This window comes from Vulpes vulpes, chromosome 6 (genome assembly GCF_048418805.1).
Source record: "Vulpes vulpes isolate BD-2025 chromosome 6, VulVul3, whole genome shotgun sequence".
Lineage (NCBI taxonomy): Eukaryota > Metazoa > Chordata > Mammalia > Carnivora > Canidae > Vulpes > Vulpes vulpes.
This window is the reverse complement of record NC_132785.1, coordinates 101,752,461-101,776,932: the sequence shown is the minus strand read 5'-3', so window position 1 is coordinate 101,776,932 and position 24,472 is coordinate 101,752,461. Positions and strand designations below refer to the sequence as shown.

The following is a 24,472-nucleotide window of genomic DNA, read 5'->3' as shown; positions in this document are numbered from 1 at the left end:
TTATTTGGCTACATAGATTAAGTACTTTTGTTTTATTTTACAAATAATGCTGAGGAAATCAAGTTATTAAAAAAAATCCCCTCCCAAGAATTTGAAGCATACTGTTTAATCCTATAGCTGAGAAAAACCATGTATTGGAAAGTTTAGCAAAGAGGGAAAGTAAGAAAATTTTAGGTACCACTCTAGTAGAGAATAGGTTGCTTAAGGTATAAAGATGTTTTGATAATCTTTGTATAGTTGTGTCAACACAGTACTTTACACTCAATACATGAGATTGAAATAGCTTCCTAGTTAACTGCTAAAGAAACTGACATATAGCAAGCCATGTTGGTGGCTCACCTGAGATTAAGGTAGTATTGTGGGGGACAATTCACTTTTAGGAGTTTATGAGATGCAGGAGATACCTAATGAAAAAGAAATTTTAATTAGCAGCTAAAGCATCTATAGGATAAAACCACATTAAGTGAGAAAAGGACTGTGGGTTATTAGTCTTTATAACCAGTCACCTTAAAAAAGAATTAAGGGTGCCTAGGTGGCTCAAATGGTTCAGTGTCTGCCTTTGGCTAAGGTCATGACCTTGGGATCCTGGGATATTGAGTCCAGCATCTTCAGACTCCCTGTTGAGTAGGGAGTTGACATCTCCTTCTGGTCCTCCCTGCTGCTCGTGCTCTTTCAAACAAATAAAATCTTTGAAAATTTTTTTTAAAAAGGATTAAGTTTAATTCCTAATGAGGATTCATTCAGAAAATAGTAGTATCTGTTACCACTCAAAAAAATCTTTATTAAAGTTACACTCCACAGCAAATAATATATTGGACTTAGAGACCAGAAACTGAATTTTAATTCTGGTTCTGTGACTTCTTCTGGTTTTATGATTTAAGACTAGTCAGGTTCTCTCTCTGAATATCAGATTCCTTTGGAAAATTTATTCATAGGCTTGTTCTGAGTTTGTTGTTGTTGTTCTGAGTTTTAAGCGAGATGCTGTATGCAAGTTTTAAAACTAAAAAATACATGTATGTATATTAATTGTTAGTATTAATTTGATTCTATTTTAAAAATTCAGTATTAACCTGATTCTCCTATTTTAAAAATCCTTCAAAATATTTTTATGTCATTTTTAAAAAAGATTTATTTATTTTAGAGAGAAAGTAGCATCCATTGAGGGGAGGATCAGAGGGAAAGAAGTGGACTTCAGGCTGAGTGCACAGCCCCACTCAGAGCCAATCCCACAACCACAAGACCATGACCCAAGCCAAAATGAGGAGTGGGGCACCCAACTGACTGAGCCACCTAGGTTCCCCACGTCAACATATTTTAGACAAGAAAAATATTTTACTGGATGACAAAGGCTTTTCATCAAGTCATTTCTTAGGTGTTAGTAAGCAGATTGTTTATTTATGTGTAAACCCACACAGTAAATCTAATTAGTCTTCTCTGTTCAAGACTTTAAAAATATTTACAATAATAAACCCACTATCTCCTTGAGTTGAGCATCACTTCAGTAAATTGGCTAGAGGATATGCTAACTCAGCAAAAGCTAAGTTTTCAGATAATATTCCTAAATGCCAGCCAATCTTCACTCAAACAAATATCTTGTCACAGACTTCTTTAACCCACCTAGATTGAGAGGAAAACCATTAGACCAACAGGCAGGAAGACAGGTGCCAGCTACATAAGCCACTAACATTACATTCTCACAAGAATTTTGGTAGATTTTTCTGTCTTGTATCCAAATTTTAACTTCTCTATTTATAACTATGTGAGCTACATGTAAATAACTTATTTATAATTGGATTGCTTTATTTTTCAGTAAACTGAGAACTATCAGTATTATATTAGGCTGTTAAGTTTTATATATTGATTATACATAATGCAAATTCAGCTTATTTAATGTTCTCACTATAAGTAAGCAGAAATGTATGTGGAAATTACTGTAGTGCTATGCTTAATTTTGATTTGAAAAATCTAGGAGTATATATTTCCAGAAAATTGAAACTCTCACCTTTCTCCAATTACAGTATTTACTGGGTATTAAAAATCATATTTAATGATGAGTAATGTACTTTTTACCTTATATGCTAGTCTACAAAATTATGATCTGAAATTAAAACTCCCAGCTTAAAAACTAAGGCTATGTCCATAGTCACTATAATAGATCATGGGAGGGGGGAATTACAGCTCGTGCAAAAGAGACCGAGCCAGCTGATCTGGGTCAGAATTTTTATGCTTGGACTATTATCATGCTTGTCTTTCTGGATCTAGTCTTTTACTCTCAGAAAAATTTCTGCAACCTGATATTAATCCGCTTAAAATTCCATTTTGGTCATTTTCCTTGGGAGTGTTCACAGTGTACTGGGAAAGACAGCAAAGAAAATGAATGATTATTCTTCCCCAGCTGGTTTCTTCTCATTAGATTCTAAACTCATGCCCAGTGAGTATTTGTTCAACTAAGAATGTCAGAATTTCATAGAGGATTGCACATATCGTAGACTCTGAAACTTAGTATGTGGTAAGGAGTCACAGCAAACACTCAAAACATGAGGATACATTTCTTTGAGCAATATTTCAAAGAACTAAAAATTAGTCAGATAGAAAAGTCTATTCCAGGCAGAGGGATCACATGATCAGTAAGAATGAAGAGTATGAAAATATAGCATTCTCAGAAAACAGAATAGAATGCAGTAAGGCTGGACAGGACAATGGGAGCATTTCATACATAAATAATAATGAAACTGAAAAGGCAAATGGGGGGCCAGACTGAGTTAGTTTAAGAACTAAGGACTTAGACCTTAGCCTGAAAGTAGTAATAATTATTGTAGGATTTAAAGCAGAATTGATCTGATCACATTAACTTTAAGAAGAATATCACTCTGGTAGAAGTGTATATGATTGACTTAAGGGTGGAATGAGACCAGTTTGAAGGCAACTGTAAGAAATACGGTCTTGATCTAAGACAGTGAAGATGAAAAAAAAGTTATATTAAAAAATATATATAGGTTATAGAAGTACTAGAACTTGGTGTCTGCCCTTCATATAGCAAAAAAAGAAGAGCTGAGAAAGGAAGAGGAGAAGGAAGTAGTAGTAGCAGTACTTAGAACTTCAACAATTACTGAGCACTTACGTGTTGGAGAATATTACAAACACTTTACACAGTATTCACTCATTTAATCCTCATTACTACTCTAAAAGTAGTTCCAAATATGCCTGTTTGGTAGATGAGGTATAAGGGCTGAAGTAGACTTTGAAGACAGAATGGTAAAACAAGCAAGAGGCCATATATGAACAAAAGGGAGGAAGATAAAAGGTATGGGAAAAGAACAAATAAGGCTAGTTGAACTAAAGCAGTCAGCTTGTACAAGAGTATAGTGGCTAAAAAGTTTGTTTGGGTCCAACTTACAAAAGGTCTTAAATTAAGTTCTTAATTCTCAAGACAGTAAGAAAGTCATCAAAGATTTAGAAAAGAAGAGTGATTTGTACATAAATATAACTGAGCATTTACTCTTGACTAGGTACTAGGGTTATAGAGACAGGATCCCTGCCCATTCGGCTATCTACCAAAATGTCCTAGGGATCTAGAAATTAATGTGTCCAGAGCTAAACTCATTATTTCCCTTTAATCCCCTCATATTCTCCTTAATCCTCTTCCTCCACTCTCAGTTCTAATTAATGCCATTATACATCCCCAGTTACCCAAGACAGCATAATGTTTAAGAGAACAAGGCTCCAGAATCAGACTGCCTAGGATCTAATCCTTGCCTACTCTCCTTTTAAAAGTCTCAGTTGAAATACATCCTACTCCAGATTGCCATGACTCCTCAAACTGGTTATGTGCTTGCTCTGGAACTTACAATCCCTGTCACATCTCTGATCAAACTAGACTACAGCTATTTGTATCTTTGTCTATCTGCCCCATCAGACTAGATGCCTTTATAGATCAGGAACCATAATGACTCATATCTGGATCCATGAAATCACCCAGCACAGGGGACAAGCAAACAGGGAAGCTTCAGAATAGGAACCACAGCAGTGTGACTCCAGGACCACTAACTTTGAGTTACTGGGTGGATGGCAAATATTAATGTGGAGAATACAGGAGAAGAAGAATTAGAAAAGGACAGAAATTGAAGGGCAATAGTTTTGGACACATTAATTGCAAGGTCACTGCAGGTCATATGGGTAAATGATCTACCTATTAAGCATCTATCTTATTCATCTATATAGTCCTGATATATATATATATAGTAAGGGACAAATGCTTAATTAAGTATATGACTAAATCACTTCTATGTTCAAGATCTCTAATGGCTTTCATATTGCGTAGAGAATAGAGTCCCAACTCACAAGGTAAATCCAAACTTTCTAACTGTATCTTTAATACTTTTCTATACAAACTTTCTAAGTTTGCTTCCTCATTTGTGCCTATCCTGTATCTTTTTTCTTCCTGCCTAAGTGCCTAATAAAGTTAAGAAATATGAACTGCTTATCCTTTCATCTTTTGTCTACTACAGCCCCCATTTCCTTCAAGAAATTTTTTCAGATCACCTTGGTTAAATAATGATCTCACCAAACACTCCAAAACACATTATAATGATCACAAGTTAATTCAGGAGGGTCCTAAAAGATTCAAAAGTTCTTCCAGAATCAAAGAAACATTATGCTATGTCCTATAGTTTTGGCATCAAGATAATTGTAATTCTTAAACACACAAACCATGAATACTCTAGCTCATATAAGTGGTCAACACATATCATTAAAATGTAGCAGTCCAAAGGAATTGTACTCTCCCTTTCCAAAACACATACACAAACAAGCAAAAGAAAAAGAGAAAAAGAAAGGGAAAAAGTCTTTTGTCTGACAATTCAGAAGCTGATAAATAACTAGAGAATTATCTCCTTATATGTAAATAAAAGACTGTCTTACGCAAATAATAAAACTACAGGTTCCTGACCCTAAGGGTACTCTATTCCTCTCTTCTCAACCTTCTAATTATAAATTGTTTTTAAAATGCCTCAAAAGCCCACATTTCACATCCTCATCAGAGTCCCAGCTTGCACCCCCACCCAAAGATTAAAAAAAAGAAAAAAGAAGTCAAAACTCTTTACATAGTCCAAAAGACAAGAAAACAAATTTTCAGGTTGGCATCCCAAAGCTGTTTCAATGCTAACTTCAAACCAACTGGGGAGAAAGAGCTTGCTTATCTGAGTTGGCTATAAGAGAAGGAGGTACAAGAAAGCTAATAAGCTTCAAATAATTAAAAATGATTGAGATTGGGGGACCTGAAATAGTCTGAAGTATATAGGCCCACTAAAACTCTACACCAAGAAATAGAATCGTTTATGTGACAGCTGGGGAATGAAGATGGTCGTCTACACTACAGCCCAGAACTCTAGATTTTTTTTTCAATTCATCCTTCCTCCCCTTCTTCTCCCACAAGCAATGCCTTTTGACTAGCAGCTGGGAAGTCTCATTTTCAGTGATCAGCATTCCTCTGACATTCTAAGAAGTTGGACTATTTGTTTCCATAGAAACAGCTTTGTCAGCTAACAGAAAATTCAGGCCAAGAATAGTGAAAAGAACTTACGTTATGCAAATTGGAAAGAACTTGTCTACTATCCTCTTAGTTTTTCTTCTCTGGTCTTTCACAGAACTCAGGCTAACTTTCTTACTCTGTAAAATAGAGGAGAGACAATCAAATGTATAGGACTGCAGTATTTTTTAGGGGGAAAGAGTGAGACAGAAAGGTTAATTCAATACGATATCTAATTCTGTTTGCAGATGGGCTAGGATTTCTTGGTATGAAGTAGTAAAACTGTAAATCTTCCCCAATATTTAATGAACATCAATTAAAATCATTGTAAATTACCTGAAATTATTGAGGAGAAAGAGGCAAGCATAACTGGTAAGACCTTTTGCAGATTATTTTTAATGATACCTTTTGACCTCTAACTTAAGGCTCAAACAAAAATGCAGTTCATATTTTTTCTTTGTTTTAACTACAACTTCTGGACCAATTTTAAATATTTTGACTAGCTTACAATGCTGAGAAAATGAGAAGTTAAGGATCCAAAAAGATCCACAAGAATTTGACAGGAACTGTAGTTAATTCAGAGAGGGAGATTTTGATGCTACACCAGACCAAGAGGAGAGGATCTTGCTGTCCCAATGATGCTTACATTCTGGCAGAGTAACAGATAATAAAGAGCAAACATGTAAGATACTTCAGATAAAGAACTAGAGAGAAAGTGTAACTAATATAATAAATAGTGATGTTTAAAAATGGATAACATTAGATAAGAAGGCCAGGGAAGGACTATTTTAGGAGGTGATATTTGCACTGAGACCTAAATGACAAAAAAAAAAAAAAAAAAAAAAAAAAAAAAAAAAATGAGTCAGCTGTGGGATGATCCAGAAATAAAGGGTTCTAGGTTGAGGAAACAGAAAGTACATTTCTATATGGATATTACCAGGATCTCAATTTTAATATATCTCAAACTGACCTCAACTTCTTCCCTACTTTTGTTAATAATACCACTATCTCCAAGATTTGATCTTTTTCAAACCCTATTATCTAGTCTGTTGCTAAGATCTGTGGATTGTACAAAGTTTTTAGAATCCACTGAAGGGTGGCAAAATACTCCAAAATACCCCACTAGAAGATCATGTTCACAAAATGAAAAGGCATGCTAAAAAAAGGGAGAAATGGGGATCCCTGGGTGGCGCAGCGGTTTGGCGCCTGCCTTTGGCCCAGGGCGTGATCCTGGAGACCCGGGATCGAATCCCACGTCAGGCTCCCGGTGCATGGGGCCTGCTTCTCCCTCTGCCTGTGTCTCCGCCTCTCTCTCTCTCTCTCTCTCTCTCTCTCTGTGACTATCATAAATAAATAAATAAATAAATTTTTTAAAAAAAGGGAGAAATGTGTCTGCAAAATATTTATATTCACTATAAACACTCCTACATCTCATTAAGTCAAAAATCCCAATTTTAAAAAACTGGGCAAGTGATTTGACCACTTCACCAAAGAAGATACACAAGAGGCAAAAATGAACATTTGGAAAGATATTCAAAATCATTTTTTAAAAAAAGACTTTATTTACTTTGAGAGAGAGGGAGAACACAAAAGGGGGGGCTGTTACAGACTCCCCACTGAGCAGGAAACTTGACAAAGGGCTAGATCCCAAGACCCGGGGATCATGACCTGATGCTAAGGCAGAGGCTTAACCGACTGAGCTACATACACCATCGCCCCTCAAAATAATTAAGTTTTGAAAAAGACTATATATATACACTGTGTATTCAAAACAATTCATATATTCACATATTTAAAAAAAACCTGTGAAATGAATGAATGGCCCATATACCATCTTTACAAAAAAGAAACTTTATGTATATCTAAAATTAAATACGAGTTAAAACTCAAATATATTTGGGCTAGTCATGCAAAGTATTTAGCTCAGAAATTCTTACTGACAACTTAAAAAAAAAATTCAGTGAGAAAGTGCTCCATTTGCTTATATCAAATACAAAGTTGAAGGTCTTTGGAGATACTCAGGACCACAAATTCACAGGAGGAACTGGTTAAAAGCCAAACAGTATCAAAGATATCAAATGGTTGGTTACTTGAACTCCCCATTATCACCTTCAACAACTTGGTAATAAAAGATTAAATGAGTCCAAAAGGTTAGTCAAGTTTTTGAAAAGGTACTAGGACAAAAGGTAATTTATAACATTTTCAAACTGACCAGAAATGGATTTTTAAACATGTGGGATAAAATTACTTTTAATATGGCTTTCCAGTATATTGCTACCCATCAAGAATATATATGGCCTAGTTAGAAAACAAGAACAGTCTTGATAAGGAACAGAGCCAGAGTAAAAGATAGAAGATAACGGCAGAGTTGACTCTGAATGCTAAGCTAAATTGTTTGAATTTTCTCCTGTAAGCAAGGAGAAAAGGAAAACCATGGGTTTCTGAGTTAAAAAACAAAACAAAACAAAACAAAACAAAAAAACAGAAAATTGGCTTTTTACAAAGTTAAATCTATACTGTAACCGGAGTTGGCCAGGGGAAATGTAAGTAGAGCAACCAATTGAGATAATGTTTTAATACTTTATGCATGGGAGGATAAAGGAAGTAGCAGAAGGAATGAAAAAGGGATAACTTCAAACAATGGTTATTACAAATGATGACTTGCCAGGATTTAGAGACCAGGAGCCAAATAGAATTCCAAAATACTGAGCATGACAATTGAACCTGGGGGAAATTATGGGACATTAAAACAGAAGAATTCAGAGAATAAGGTTTTTCTCCTTGGGAAGGAGAGGAGGAGGATGTGGAGAATTGGAAAGGGGATAAATTCCATTTTAAAGGGTAACTTTGACAGGCTGTTAACTGCTAGACAGGGAAACCTAAGAGGACAGGCTAGAAATGAAAATTTGTAAGTAATTTACACATTTATACCTTACATTTGTAAAGCTTTTCAGTTTCCCTAATAAATTCAAGCACATTATCTCATCTGATCTCCAGTTTCCCTGAAAGGTAAGCAGGCTAGATATCTCCATTTTCCAGAAGATATGTAGACATTGCAAGTTAAGTCACAGAGCTACAAATAACAGAACAGGAACTAAAATCCAGATCAGTGAACCCTTATGTGGATCCACAGTGGAATGTTAGTTATACCTCTGTAAGATGATACTACCCTGACTACATACTTCTTTCAAAAATCACATAATTACATCATTCTTTTACTTTTAAAATATGATTAGAGAGAATTCATCTTTCAACTGCTTCATAAAATGACACAATAATTAATTTCACTTATATGTTAACAGACTACAAGTTTACTGTAACACCAAGCTATGATAGCATGCCATCTATTGCTCAAAGTTTCTAAATATTCAGCAAAGGAGAGGTAGTCAAGTGGAGAAATGGCAGAAATGCATATAAACTTCTCCTCATTTGAAGACTAACACTAAGCTACAAATATTTCAGTTCCTAGTGACATTTTTAAAATGTTATTCTCTACCCTATATTGCTCCAATATCAGTATGTGCTGCCAAACTGAGCCACATGTCCTACCTTGACAAACTGTTAACAATAAAATGCTACTTTATACTATGAAAAATGAATACCATAAAAATAAAACAGATTAGACAGACTAATCCTGTCAGATAAATTAGTTGTCCCTCAGGGTCATATTAAGTATTGCAAATCATAATTGCAATATCCCTAAATATGTTAATAATTAATTACACTAACTCCCATCAACTCTCTCTCCATAATATCTCACATATAACCCTAGCTTCTCATACCACTACCTTAAATCATATTTATATTATCTCTCTCACAGGTTTTTCTATGAACTTCAAGAGTCACCCCAATCTTGGTCTTTCTAGTTGCCACATACTTTGCACAGATGACCCTTGCATAACATGGGAGTTAAGAGTTACTAAGTACTCACAGTCTACTGTTGACAGGAGCCTTACTGATAATATAAACAGTTGATTAACACATATTTCGTATGTTATATGTATCATATACTCTATCCTTACAATAAAGCTAGAGAAAAGAAAATGTTACTAAGATAATAAGAAGAAAATACATTTATAGGACTGTACTATATTTATCGAGAACAAAAACAACTGGCACACAAGTGGACCCAGGCAGTTCTAAACTGTGTTGTCCAAGGGTCAACTCTACTGCTGAATAAATTTTCCTGAAGCATGCCTATTATCATGGGTGTCCCTTTTCAAAAGTTTTTGTTGCCTTTCCCTTTTCTTAAGCTACTATTTACCATAGTTTACAATACACCATTCATTCACTGTGCTAAGTACCTAGTTTGCATTATTATCTCATTTAACCCTCACGACCATCTCTTGGCTGAATTTTCTAACTTAGTAAAGACAGTAACTTGTCCAATGTCAAAAGCTAAATGGAGCAGCTGGGCCTCAAACTGAATTCTTTTTGACTCCAGGTACTTTAACAATTTCTGGAGAACCCATTTCAAGTTTTTTAGCCTGTCATTCAAATGGCTCCCCTTGAATTAGTTCTAGAATACTTTGCCCCCACTGTTTCTCCCTTTCTTATCTTCCAAATGGAACTACTTGCTATTTCCAGTACAAGCCCTACAATTTTCCACCTCCACAGCTTTGACATATTGTTTCTTATACTCAGGGGGAAAAAAATCCTTCCTGTTCATTTCTTTATCTGTTAAAATTTCCCTCTACCATTAAGTCTTATGAAATCTTCCTTATTCCTGCCCGCTCCCACCCACAACCTACACTTCTAGGATACTTAATCTATGTCCCTGCTGTAGCATTTATTTACACATTTCCTTCTCCTCATTAAATTATATTTCCCTTTTTTGTTAAATCACTAATGTATCCCCCTACATTCTGATAGAAGAATCAAAATACTCTTTAATGTACATATTCAAATCAGGTAACCTACCAGTTTCTTTCTGTCTGTTTTTTTAAGTTATATCCTTATATCCTTTCTGGAGTCCACCATTCTCTAGCTCTAAGCTGGATATTTTCTGTGTCCAGATTCACTTGTCCTCTCCATTGGCTCCAGGTGTAAGAAGGCTGACCTCCACAGACTGCATTATTCATGTTTTCTTATCTTCTGGCTTCCAGTAGGGCTTAGCTATAGAGAAATACCCCCTGGGCGGGAGGAGAGAAGGTTGGGTTCTTTATCCCCCTAGCTTCCTCCTGTGATTTGGCAGAGGTCATATTCCTCTAAGGCCACAGTTCCCACTAGGTGGCTCCTCTCCTAAGGTAGTAACTCCAGTAACTACTCCCTTGCCCATTCAAGCCTAGGCTTAGTAATAAGCATCCTGCTGTTGCTCACATTGAGATGCTTCTTAGTTCCCTAACCTCAACCTACATCTCTGTAAACAGTCCCTTCATTAAACTCTCTTCCATTACACAGGTTGATTTTGCCATCTGTTTTCTACATGGGATCTGACAAAAACATACTCCAGTCTAAATTTATTCTCTAAGTCATCTTCATTCATTCATCTTTATCCTAACAAATTCTCCTCATCTCTTTCCTCTTCATCTATTCCCTTCTCCTTGAGAAACCTCCAAAAGTTTCCTAAGAAAGGGTACATGAGGGTAAATTTCTTAAGACCTTGATTTACATGGTACCAGAGCAGATTATACCTTCTTTGAGTTACTTTCATTTTGAATCCTTGTCCCCAACCTTAATTCTTCACAGCTTCTCATGACTTCTGGGTCTGCCTTTTTGTTGTTCTCTCCATGGAAATATTTATAGTCAGAGTGACCCTTTTCTTCCAATTTAGAGCAGGAAGAAAAACAGGTAGCATAAATATGTAAAAATATTTATCTTGATATAAGGTTTCTGTGTGTCTGTGTGAGTGATGAATCATGTCCACATTGGAAACAACAAAAGAAAACAGACATTATGTACTGTTGACTCTATAAACCAGTACCATGTTATGAAGAACAATTCTGCAAAGTCTACTAAAAACTTTAAATAAACCTTTGATCAGTTCTTTCTCTAGAAATGTGTCCTCTAAAGTATGTTTAGAACAATGTAGATATGTTAATCATGTTTTTAACTATAAATTTAATAAAATCTAAACACAGATCAAGTATTTTCAATGAAAACTTATCATTGTAACTGAGATGTGCCATCAGTATAAAATACACACTGGATTTCAAAGACTCCGTGTGGAAAAAAAAATACGTAAAATATCTCATTAATTATTTTTAATATATGTGGAAATGGTAATATTTTATACATTATGTTAAATAAAATACACTATTAAAATAAATTTCAACTGTTTGTTTCTTTTAAAATTTCTTTTTTTTTTTTTTTTTTTTCTTTTAAAATTTCTTAATGTGGCTGCTAGTGTTGAAGCTCTATGAGCTGACATGGAACAAAATCAAGTGAATAAAGACAGCTTCAGGATGGTGTTTATGTATCATATCACTTTTACAAATGCATATAAAAGATGTTTATAAAGTCATTAACAAAATATCTAGGGACGCCTGGGTGGCTCAGTGGTTGAGCGTCTGCCTTCAGCTCAGGGCATGATCCTGGAGTCCTGGGATCCAGTGCCGCATCGGGCTCCCTATTTGGAGCCTGCTTCTCCTTCTGCCTATGTTTCTGCCTCTCTCTCTGTCTCTCACGGATAAATAACAAAAATTTTTTTAATCTAGAAAAATAAACATAATACCATTTTCACTTAATATCTATGAAAAGCAAAGATAACAGACCTCTCAGGTTTTACTTTTTTATTTGCAGTTATGTACTGAGTATCTTACAAAATGTTGACCAAAATAATAAATGTGTTACTTTTATAATTTGGAGGAAAACCACAGATAATACCTTTTTGAAAGGAAAAAAACCATAAAAACTTTAAATTACAACTCCCTTCTTAAAGTCTATAAAAATTAGCAGCAGTAACAAAGCCCTTTCAAGAGTTCTGGTTTCAGGCAGCCCGAGTGGCTCAGCGGTTTAGTGCCGCCTTTGGCCCAGGGCGTGATCCTGGAGACCTGGGAGCCTGCTTCTCCCTCTGCCTGTGTCTTTGCCTCTCTCTCTCTCTCTCTCTGTCTCTCATGAATAAATAAATAAAATCTTAAAAAAAAAAAAAAAAGAGTTCTGGTATCTTCTCACAAAAAGAAGTAATCAAAATATTATGCCTACAGGCATAAACATTAATTTCATCAACAGTACAAAAATAAAATAATTCCTAAGGAAAGAAAAAAAAGAATTCTTAAATAAAGCACTTAAACAATCATTAGGAGCATGACTCTTTCATACTCAGGGCTTTCTCTAACACACAATAATGAATATGCTACATCTTTAAAAATGAGAGGCAATCAGTTTACCATAAGAATAAGAGCAATAATTATAAGAATAAAGAGCAAAGGGGACCACCTATACTTTAAAATATAAAAGTCAGGTTCATAATTTTGATAGTATTGATTCTTTAATCATGTTAATAATGCACAGTGACAAACTCTCAAAAATTCCCAACTAACCAAACTCATATGACTATTGGTTTGCTTTCTTGATACCTATTTCTATACCTATTCCATATAGATTTTCTCCATCCCCTTTAATCTTGGGTATCAATCCTTCAGATAATTACTTTCCCTCAAACACATACACCATGGGTTTCAGGTCTGTAAAAACACACTGTAAGAGATTACAACTTTTGACCTCAAGTGATTTACAGCTTACTAGAGAAAAAATATACTCTAAAGGTCAGCATTTCAGTAGATGATTACCTCTACCTAGATGGCTTATGAGTATGCAATTCAACAAGTGGCCATAAAAATGAGAGAAGTTTGCCTTGCCATTAAGAAAGTACCTAAAAACCATTTCTGATATCAGAACAAGAATATTAAGCAAAATTAATAGTAAATATTCATATCTATTGCTATATACAAATTAGACTAAAGAAGGAACAATGGAGAGTACTTTCAGGGCCAGAATTAGGATTGTAATAATCAGAACAGGAATGAAGAATCTAAGAAAGAAGACTGACAATACAAACATGACTGAGTTTAGAATCCACTGAACTTTCAGTACTGTTGTACTGCTGATGGAGGGCATGAATAATGTTCTGATTTTGACCAGATAGTATTAGAAGGAAAGAAAACATAAGGGGAATATTATGCAACAAGAGAAATAAGAACAAAAGGTCAATTTTAAAGGTTACTGTACTGCAAATCCTATAAAGCTAAAAAGGATTACTAAAGCATACTTTCATTCAATAATACAAGTACTCACTTGGTACAAAATCGCGGATAGTTGCTGACAAGAAAAAGATTGCTAAGGCAGTCTTCATCCTTAAGAAACTTAAAATTAGTATGAAAATCAGATAAGCAAATAAACAAAACCCCTATATAATTGCAATGCTATTCGATAAGTGCTATACTAACAATGCAGAAAATGCTACAAAAATTACCTGCAGTACTAGTAAGAGCATCCTAATATAAATGAGAAAGAATGTAGAAGATATGAAAGCCATTCATCACACAAAAGGGGAAAAAAGTAAACAAAATATTAAGACAAACACATTGATATTTGTAAAATTAGACAAATGCTTTATTTAAATGTAAGACTTTAAATCATGGTAATGAAACTCAATTCTGTGAATGCCTATTTTATTTTATTTTTTTTAAGTTTTTATTTTATTTTATTTTAATTAATTTTTATTGGTGTTCAATGTGAATGCCTATTTTAAAATGTGTAGTAAAAATTACCTAGTGAAAAACACTCTAATGACTGAGTCAATACAAGAAACTGATAAAACCAAGTAACAAAGTAACACTTGATCTCACAATGTATATAAGCTGTTTATAAATAAGGCAACAAATTATTTCCCCCACTTTCTCTGTTATTTCAGAGATGAACTTTATTTCAACACACAATACAATTCTTCATCACTGAATTAGTTTATGACACCTGATTCACACAATTCCTATAAAACTGCTTAATCAGGGGATCCCTGGGTGGCGCAGCGGTTTGGCGCCTGCCTTTGGCTCAGGGCACGATCCTGGAGACCCGGGATCGAATCCCACGTCGGGTTCCCAGTGCATGGAGCCTGCTTCTCCCTCTGCCTGTGTCTCTGCCTCTCTCTCTCTCTCTCTGTGACTATCATAAATAAAAAAATTAAAAATAAAAATAAACTGCTTAATCAAGTTATTGATAATCACACAATCTACTCAAAATATATTTATTAAAATTTATGAAAATGCAGTTCAGGGATCCCTGGGTGGCTCAGCGGTTTAGCGCCTGCCTTCAGCCGAGTGTGATCCTGGAGTCCTGGGATCAAGTCCAGCATCGGACTCCCTGCATGGAGCCTGCTTCTCCCTCTGCCTGTGTCTCTGCCTCTGCCCCCCCCCTCTGTCTCTCTCATGAATGAATAAATAAAATTTTTTAAAAAGACATTCTTTAAAAATAAATAAATAAAAATAAAATAAAATGCGGTTCACTGCTTATCGCATGTGAATGTCACAAACTAGGTTTGTATTCTACCTTCCCCTTATCTAATATTTACGGAGTGCTTAATACACACCAAGGCACTACGCTGACTTTTTTTTTTTTTTAAAGTAGGCTCCATACCCAGCATGGAGCCCAATGCGGGCTTGAACTCAAGATCCTGGGATCAAGAGTCATATGCTTAACAGTCATCCAAGTGCCCCTATGCTAACCCTTCTTGATACAGCATCTCAGTTAATCCTCAAATTAAGGCTCTGAAGGGGATGAAAATATGCCACCCCCAAATGTGATGCCTTGACATAAGGATTTTTTTAAGCTAAAGGCAATTAAGGAAAACAAAAAACAAAAAACTCTTCGGCTCTCCCTTTATCTGGCTAAAAAAAAGCAGGGCATAAATTTCCTTTTGTAATGGTACCAGGAAAAGCTTAATCCTGGGAGAGGATTATCAATGGAGAAAGCTCCAAGTTAAATCTGTATATCAAACCTTACTAAAATAAACTTTATCTTCCTTTATTGCCCCCACAGATTTACCTTTCCACATTTTTTTTTAGCCCTTAAAGGCCTAAACCTGTTTTCCTTTGTCTTGCTACTTCTCCACAACTTATTGGTTAGCCTCAGTGCTTCTTTGGGTCTTCATTCTTTTCTATTAAGGTCTCCATATCCACAGTCAGTAATAAGTCCTTTTTCCTGTTATTCTGTCTTTCATCACAGTGAACCTAGAAGGTTTTTCCTCCCCTACATCCCTCTGAATCAGGCACTAATATAATCCCTATTCTGCAAATATGGAGTCAGACTTTGATAAGCTAATGTGCCCAGAGTCACACACAAGACAAGAAGGTATTACAGCATAAATCTGACTCTACAGCCTGGGTACTTAATCCATGCAAGGACTGTAACCACACCATTATGCCTGTCAGTAAAGACCCTAGGAAAAGCAAGAACAAGCCACTACAAATTTATCTGTTTGCATGTATATCTTTGTAGAGAAAGTTAATCAAGAATATGTGAAAGTTAGACATGCCCGTTACACACATTTATGGCCAACACAGGATAAATGGAATTGTGTTTTGAATCTCAAATTCTATCACATTATAGGGGGTGACTAGGTTAGAACAGTCTCTGGTATTAAGCTCACAAGCAAAGCTAAAGTTTAAACAAGTAAATGATAAACGTGCAAACTGGGAACAAGCATCTATTCTGTGCCATATTAAGCAGTGAGATACTAAGATAATGACAATAGCTCCTACCCTTTAAGGAGCATGCAATTTACATGTTCAAGACTCTTCACTTTAATTCAAGTACATCTTAAACACTCAATCATAAATGGCCTTCCCCCAAAATATTTTCATTTTACCAAAAAGACACTATTAAAATAAATCTCAAGACAGTCTAAAATATAGGCAAAGTAGAAAAATCCAAGGGCTTTGAAGTCAAACTGAATTCAAATCCTTGCTATCACTTGCAATAAGACTTTGGATAAAACAGTTAATGTCTTGGAGCCTCATTTGTAACAGGGAGACTACTGATAAAACATTACAATATAGCAGTTAATATTTAAAATATATACAAAAGATATACACACTGCATAACACATTAAGAGATGGGGCAAGGGATACTGTTCTAGTAAGAGAGGAAAGCAAAAAGTACCGTGATTTAGCCAAATGATTTACTACTCTTACTATAAAGTGTAAAAAGATAAGTTATAATGTATAAATGGGTAAGGTATACAAGGAACACTGTTCCTTCAAGATGCCTACAAAGAATTATCAAATTTCCTTTCATAAACTCTTAAGTATCTATTGATTACTTTTAAAGTGAATCATTATTTTGAAAACATCTGCAGGTCACTTATATAGCCCTTAGATGAATCACCTGGATTAGAGGTTTAAATCTAATTTCCATGAATCCCCTGATACTATATACACAACATTTATGTGTTTCACGAAAAGGGTCCAAAGAACCATCTGATTCGCAAAACATCAACAGTATTTATGTGCATGATCAGTATTAATAAAATGTAATTTACATAATTTTCAGAGAGTGTACTCATAGGAGGCAATTATTTTAAATGAATGCAGTCTTAAATGAACTTCTGAAGCATACAAGCAAAATATAGAAAGCCTACTTCTTAGGTCAAATCAAAGTAATGCATTTAAAAAATGATTTTAGTTATTTAAAGAGAGAGTGTATGTATGTGCATGTTGAGAGTAGGGGGAGGTGCAGAGGGGGAGGAAGAGGAACAAGCAGACCTGCTGCTGGGCATGGAGCCCCACTCAGGCTGGATCCTACCACCCCTGAGATCATGACCTGAGCCAAAATCAAGAGTCTGACACTAACCCACTGACCCATCCATGTAGGCATCCTCAAAGTCATGATTTTAAAGTGATATTATCATTTCCTGTGACAGTGTAAAACCTTCAAAATATGAAATTATATTTCAACACAAATTCTAATTTTTTTAAAAGATTTTATTTATTTATTCATGAGATACACAGAGAGAGAGAGGGAGAGGCAGAGACACAGGCAGAGGGAGAAGCAGGCTCCATGTTGGGAGCCCGACATGGGACTTGATCCCAGGTCTCCAGGGTCACACCCCGGCCGAAGGCAGCCCTAAACCGCTGGGCTACCCAGGCTGGCCTAAATTCTAATTTTTTTGATGTGAAGCCAAGCAGTTATAACTTACATCAAAAAAAGCTCTAATTTAGGGGCAGCCCCGGTGGCGCAGCGGTTTGGCACCGCCTGCAGCCCGGAGTTTGATCCTGGGGACCCTGGATCGAGTCCCACATCGGGCTCCCTGCGCGGAGCCTGCTTCTCCGTCTGCCTGTGCCTCTGCCCCTCTCTCTCTGTGTGTCTCTATGAATAAATATTAAAAAACAAAACATTAAAAAAAGCTCTAATTTAAAATAATTTGGCTATAAATATAAACACAATTATTTCTAATTCTTTTAAAATATATATATGTTTAAAGGTTTTGTTTATTTGAGTGAGAGGGAGAGAAACCATGAGCTGGGGGGGCGGTGAGCTGAGGGAGAGGGAAAAGCAGACTCTCCACTGAGTAGGGAGCTTCACATGGGGCTCGAATGCAGGACCCTGGGATCATGACCTGAGTGGAAGGCAGACACTTAATTAAATGAGTCACTCAGGTGACCCTCTGTTATTCTAATAATTTCTAATATCTGGAATAACTATTTAGACATACTACAGACTGTATAAAACCTGAATTTCCTTAATTATTTCATATCTGTCGATTTGTTACAAAGCACTGTGCAGCAATAAAACTCAGGGAGAAGTACATACTTATTAAGTATCTACTATGTGCCAGAAAATTTTGCTCTGTGCCTTGTATACCTTATTTTAACCTTTTCAATCATCTTCTGAGGTGGCAACATGTTACAGATGAGGAAACTGAGAGCTTGGGAATTATAGCATGTACTACCTTCCCAACTCAGTACATGACTACAATTATTTTCATTTCTTCTGCTTTTTGTCTAAAACAAAAATAGGCAAACTAAGCCCATGGGCAAATCAGGCACACCCTGTTTTTATAAAGTTTTATTGGAATAATCATTCACTTCTTTGGTTGCCTTTGCACTGTCACAGCAGAGTTGGATAATTGCAATAGAAATTATATGGCCCCCGGGATGCCTGGGGTGGCTTGGCGGTTGAGCGGCTGCATTTAGCTCAGGGCATGATCTCGGAGTTCTGGGATCGAGTCCCACATCGGGCTCCCTGCATGGAGTCTGCTTCTCCCTCTGCCTCTTTCTCTGTGTCTCTCATGAATAAATAAAATCTAAAAAAAGAGGAAAGAAAGGAAAGAAAGGAAAGAAAGGAAAGAAAGAAAGAAAGAAAGAAAGAAAGAAAGAAAGAAAAGAAAGAAGAAAAGAAAGAAGAAAAGAAAGAAAAGAGAAGAAAAAAAAAAAGAAATTATATGGCCCCCAAGGCATAAATATTTACTATCTGGTCCTTTACAGAAAGTTGTTAACCCCTGCCTAAAAGGATCAAAAATGCCAAGAACCTCAGAGGACTCAAAACTTCAATGTTTAGGGTTTTGGGAACAACTATTAACCTAATAAAGGAACTTTAAAATTATATGAGACAAAAAGCCAAACTGCTTGAATTTTATAATGATTCAATCACACAATGAGCACTTTACAAAAATGATAAAATTAAACAGCTTGATTATGAGATTTCTGAAAACTTATTTTCATAATTAAACTGTCTTCTGTAGTTTGAATTGATGGAGGAAAACTTCACAATTCAAAATGTTAAAATATATCTAATGAGCATGCATCTCTTTTACCACATACCTAAATTTTTCATGAACATCTTCAGTATAGCAAAAGAGAGACTTTTTCTAACAATTTAAATTTCACTTCATACTTTTTGATTTAATACATTTATTAAATTCATTCTACTCTAAGACAAACATATATATAATTTCTCAAGTCTACAGGTGATTTTCTGGTGTGAGAAAGGAGCCTGGGTTTTTGCTGTTGTTGTTGTTGTTGTTGTTTTTAATTACCATTGCTTTTATTCCAAGTAAAAATCCAATTAAATAATGTTATCTTCATTCAAAATATACTTCAGTATTCAAATACTAATGTATTGTTTAAATAAATAACTTTCCTAAATTAACTCAGCATGAGGAATGCTTGACTACAATGATACAAATAACATTTTCTTTCTTCATTTAGTAATTTTAAACAGGAATCCTTCAGTGGTAAACTACAGTCTACAAACTCCAGTATAGATCAAGAAAATTTAAAGTGTGCCCCACATTGGGCTCCCTGCTCCATGGGGCACCTGCTTCTCCCTCTGCCCCTCCTCCTGCTTGTGCTTTCTCTCCCTCACCCTCTCTCAAATAAATAAGTAAAATTAAATTAAAAAAAAAAGAAAACTTAAGTCATATCAATATGTAACATTTACATAACTGTTAAGGAACATATTGACCCCTTTGACTTCATAAACATTTTAGTTCATAAAATCTCCTTCTTCATTTTTAAGAATAAATGTTAATGTATATAAATCAAAGAAGAATAATCCAAAATTATTTTTTTTGAAACTACAGAACTTTCCTAGAAACATGTAAGGCTAGTTCAATATTTGAAAATTAACCAGCATGAGTCACCATATTAAAAGATTAAACATAAGAAATCCGGATGATTACCTCAAGAAATGCAGAAAACACATTTCACAAAATTCAACATCTAGTCATGATAAAAATCGTAGGCAACATCTTGGAGAAAACTTCCTTAACCTGATCTAGAAAATCTACAAAATTACCTCCAGCTAACATCATATTTATAATTTCTAAAAAAGATTTATTAATTTTAGAGAAAGGGAGGAAGTGAGCACAGGGGTGGGAGAGAGGGAGATAGAGAATTTCAAGCAGATTTCCCACTCAGCAGGGAGCCCTGATGCAGGGGCTCACTCTCAGGATGCTGAGATCATGACCCAAGCCAAAATCAAGAGTTGGATGCTTAACTGACTGAGCCACCCAGCTAACATCATATTTAAAGGTGAAAGACTGAATGTTTTTCCCTTTAAGATTGCAATGAAGGCAAAGATATTCCCTTTCATCACTCCTATTCAAACATTTCACTAGAATGTAAGATGTGCAGTAACTGCAATAAATGAAGAAAAGGCATATAGATTAGAAAGTTCTTTATTCACAAAGGACACAACTATCTGCTTAGAAAAACCCTAAGAAATCTATCCTCCTCAAAAAACCCTAGATAATGAGTGAGTTTGGTAAAAACTGAGGATACAAAGTCAATATAAAAGAAATCAACTGTATTTCTATATACTAGCAATGATCAATTAGAAACCCATGTTGGGTTTTTTTTTTTTTTTAAGATTCTATTTATTTATTTGCTAGAGAGCAAGCACGTACACACAAGCAGGGAGAACAGCAGGCAGAGATGAAGGGAGAAGGAGGCTCCCTGCTCTGCAGAGAACCAGATGTGAGCTTGATCCTAGGACCCTGGGATCATGACCTGAACCGAAGGCAGATGCTTAACCACCTGAGCCACCCTGGTATGCCCCCTGCAACAAATTTGCTTTTGTTTTACAATTTTATTTATTCGGGGGGCGGGGGGGGGAAGGAGGGAGAGAGAGGGAAAGGGAGAAGCAGGTTCCCCACAAAACAGGGAGCTTGACGCAGGGCTCAATCCCAGGACCCCAGGATCATGGGGCAGGCAGACACTTAACTGACTGAGCCACCCGGGTGCCCTAAAACTTACTTTTCTTTTAAAAGACCATTTATAATAGGACAAAAAAACTGAAATACTTAGGTATAGACTTAAATAAAATATTAGCAGGACCCATATGCTGAAAACTAAAAAACATTCATGAAAGGAAGCAAAGATCTGAGTAAATGGGAGAAAAATACTATGCTCATAGATTGGAAAACTCAATTTTGTTAAAACGTCATTATCCTAAAGTCGATCTGTAGATTAAACACAATCCCAATCAAAAGCCCAGCCGATTTTTTTTTTTTTTGTGGATATCAACAAGCTAATCCTAAAATTTATATGGAAAGGCAAAAGAACTAAAATAGCTAAAACTATTTTTTAAAAAGAATAAAGTTGGGGAATTCACATTATCTGATTTCAAGACTTATTTTAAAACTACAGTAATCAAGACACTGATACTGGCAAAGGATAAACATATCAATAAAACACAAGGGTCTAGAAATAGACCCACAAAAATGTAGTCAAATGGTTTTTGACCAGGAGACAAATGCACTTCCATGGAGAAAGGACAGTCTTTTCAACAAATGGTCTGAAACAGACCTGAACAAATAAATGAAACTCAACCTAAAATTCTCTTTATATAAAAACTAACTCAAAATGGAACACAGATCTAAATGTAAAAAACTATAGTACTTATAGAAGAAAACAGAAGAGAAACCTTTGTGACCTTGTTTTAGACAGTGTGCTTATATACAATGTCAAAAGATCCATAAAAAAAAAAATGATACTTTGGACTTCATCAAATATAAAACCTTGGGATGCCTGGGTGACTCAGCAGTTGAGCACCTGCCTTCAGCATAGGGTGTAATCCTGGAGTCCCAGGATCAAATCCCACATCGGGCTTCCTGCATGGAGCCTGTTTCCTCTGCCTATGTCTCTGCCTCTCTGTGTCTCTCATGAATTAATAAATAAAATAAAATAAATAAAATAAAATAAAACCTCTGTACTTCAAAAACCACTGTCAAGAGGATGGAAAAGGCAAGCAACAGACTGGGAGAAAATCTCTGTAAATCACCTGGACTATGAAAAACTCTCAAAACTCAACACTTAGAAAATCCAATATTATTAAAATGGGCAAAAGATTTCACTTAACCAAAGAAGATACACAGACAGATCAGTATATGAAACAATATTCAACATCATTAGTCAAAACAAAATGCAAATTAAAAAAAAAGTGAGAAACTGCTACAAACCTATCAGAATGTAAAACTAAAAAAACTGACCATACAAAGCTATGAGGACGTAAAGTAACTGGAATGAACATTCTTTATACACTGCTGGTAGGAATACCAGGCAGTTCAGCCAATTTGGAAAATGGTTTGCTATTTTAACAAATTACCACAAACTTAATGTTTTAAAATAACACAAATGTATTATTTTACAGTTCTGTGCTTTAAAAACTCTGACCTAGGTCTCCCTGCTCTAAAATCAAGACATTGGCAGAGCTGTGTTCTTTTCTGGAGGCTCCAAATGTTAATCCATTTCCTAGCCTTTTTGAGCTTCTAGAGACCACCACATTCCTTAGCTTATGGCTCTTTCCACCCTCAAAACAAAGAACTCTTCATCTCTCTGAAGCTGCCTCTGTTGTTAGATCTCTTTTTCTTATTCTACTGCTTCTTTCCCTTTTAAGAGCATTTGTGATACACTGGACCTACCTGGGTAAACTAGCATAATCTCCCTATTTTAAAGTCAACTGATTAGCAACCTTAATTCCACGGCAAATTTAATTTGCCTTTGCTATGTAACCTAATTTATTAACAGGTTCCAGGGATTTGGATAGCTTTGTGGGCCCTTATTCTGCCTACCACAGACCGGTTTTAAAGTAAAGTTAAACATATATTTACTATATAACCCAGAAATGAAGACTTATGTTCACACAAAAACCTGTTCCCAGAGACTTATAGCAACTTTTTCAGAGTTAATTTTTTTTTTTAATTTAAAAACTAACTCAAAAGTTCTCCAACTACTGGATAAACTGTGGTGCATCCCATAAACGAATACTATAATCAGCACTCAATCAGAAGGAAATGCTGATACACTCACAACATGGATGCCTACTCAACTGTAATATGTTAAATGAAAAAAAAAAACAGACTCAAAAGGCTAAATTCCAGATGATTCTGTTTATATAATAGTCTAGAAAAGAGACTATAGGGAAAGGCAGTAGATCATTAATTGCCAAGGGCTACAGGCGAGGGGCAGGTTGATTATAGAGGTGTAACTTAAGGGAATTTTATAAGGGCTGGACCTATACCTGATTTTGGTAGTTACACAACTCTATGCATTTGTCAAAACAACTGTACAACAAAAAGCATTAATTTCATTTCCTGCAAATTAGAAATAAAGTTAAAATCCTTTTTTTTTTTAAAGATTTTATTTACTTTTTTTGAGAGGGAGCACACAGAGGGAGAGGGAGAAGTAGACTCCCTGCTGAGCAGGGAGTGCAACGTGGGGCTTGATCCCAGAACCCTGGGATCATGACCTGAGCCAAAGGCAGAAACTTTAACCAACTGAGCCACCCAGACACCCCAGTTAATATCTTTTTAAAACAAAGAAAATGAAACATCATTTACCAGATAGGGAGAAATTTTAAAACATGACCATGCTAATCTGACAATTCCAAGCATGGGCAAGGATGATTTATATACTGTTAGCAAGGATGTAAAATGTTAAATTTTAGAGGAAAATTTGGCTGCAGTTAGTAAAGCTGAAAATGCACATCAACCTATGGCCCAACAACTCCACTTACAGGTAGGTATACATTCTGGGGAAACCCTCACACCTGTGCTGGAGGAGACATGCACAAAGATATTCACTAAACATTGTTTGAAAAACTGAAAACAACACTTTCGTAGGGGAATAAATTAATAATGGTGGTCAGTGGTTATTAAGAAAAAGAAAGAAATGCATAAGGAAAAGGATCAACCCTGCTAGCTACCATTTTATGATTTTGAGAATTTATTGGTTTGCTAAACTAACAACAGTATATAGTGAAAAGAGCGCTGTACTTGGAATCTGGAGACAAGTATTTTAGCATTTAGTTCCAACTCTGCCACTAACGAGCAGTCAAACTGTGGACTACTTAACTATATAAACCTCACTTCCCTTTCCTGGAAAAGAAAGAGATTAAGCTATACAACACTAAGACTATTTCCAATTCAAGAATTCTATGTTTCAGTAAATATAGAGAAAAAAATTATATTCCAAAGAATCTATGTTGAGAAACTATTTTTCCCAGGCA

General features: G+C 35.5%; 1 protein-coding gene across 9 annotated transcripts in view; it reads right to left on the bottom strand.

Moving 5' to 3' along the window:
• PALS1 (protein associated with LIN7 1, MAGUK p55 family member) overlaps positions 1-24,472 on the bottom strand; it is a 73,866-nt gene that overhangs the window by 47,605 nt on the left and 1,789 nt on the right. For 3 of the 9 annotated variants that reach the window (XM_072761765.1, XM_072761770.1, XM_072761768.1), the window contains exon 2: positions 5,582-5,667. The exons of 2 other annotated variants lie outside the window; for them this stretch is intronic. The gene's annotated coding sequence lies outside the window, so the exon portion shown is untranslated. Of the gene's footprint in view, positions 1-339; positions 405-5,581; positions 5,668-24,472 lie in introns of all 9 variants that reach the window. 4 more of the 9 variants (XM_072761764.1, XM_072761769.1, XM_072761767.1 and 1 more) reach the window with 2 other exon arrangements.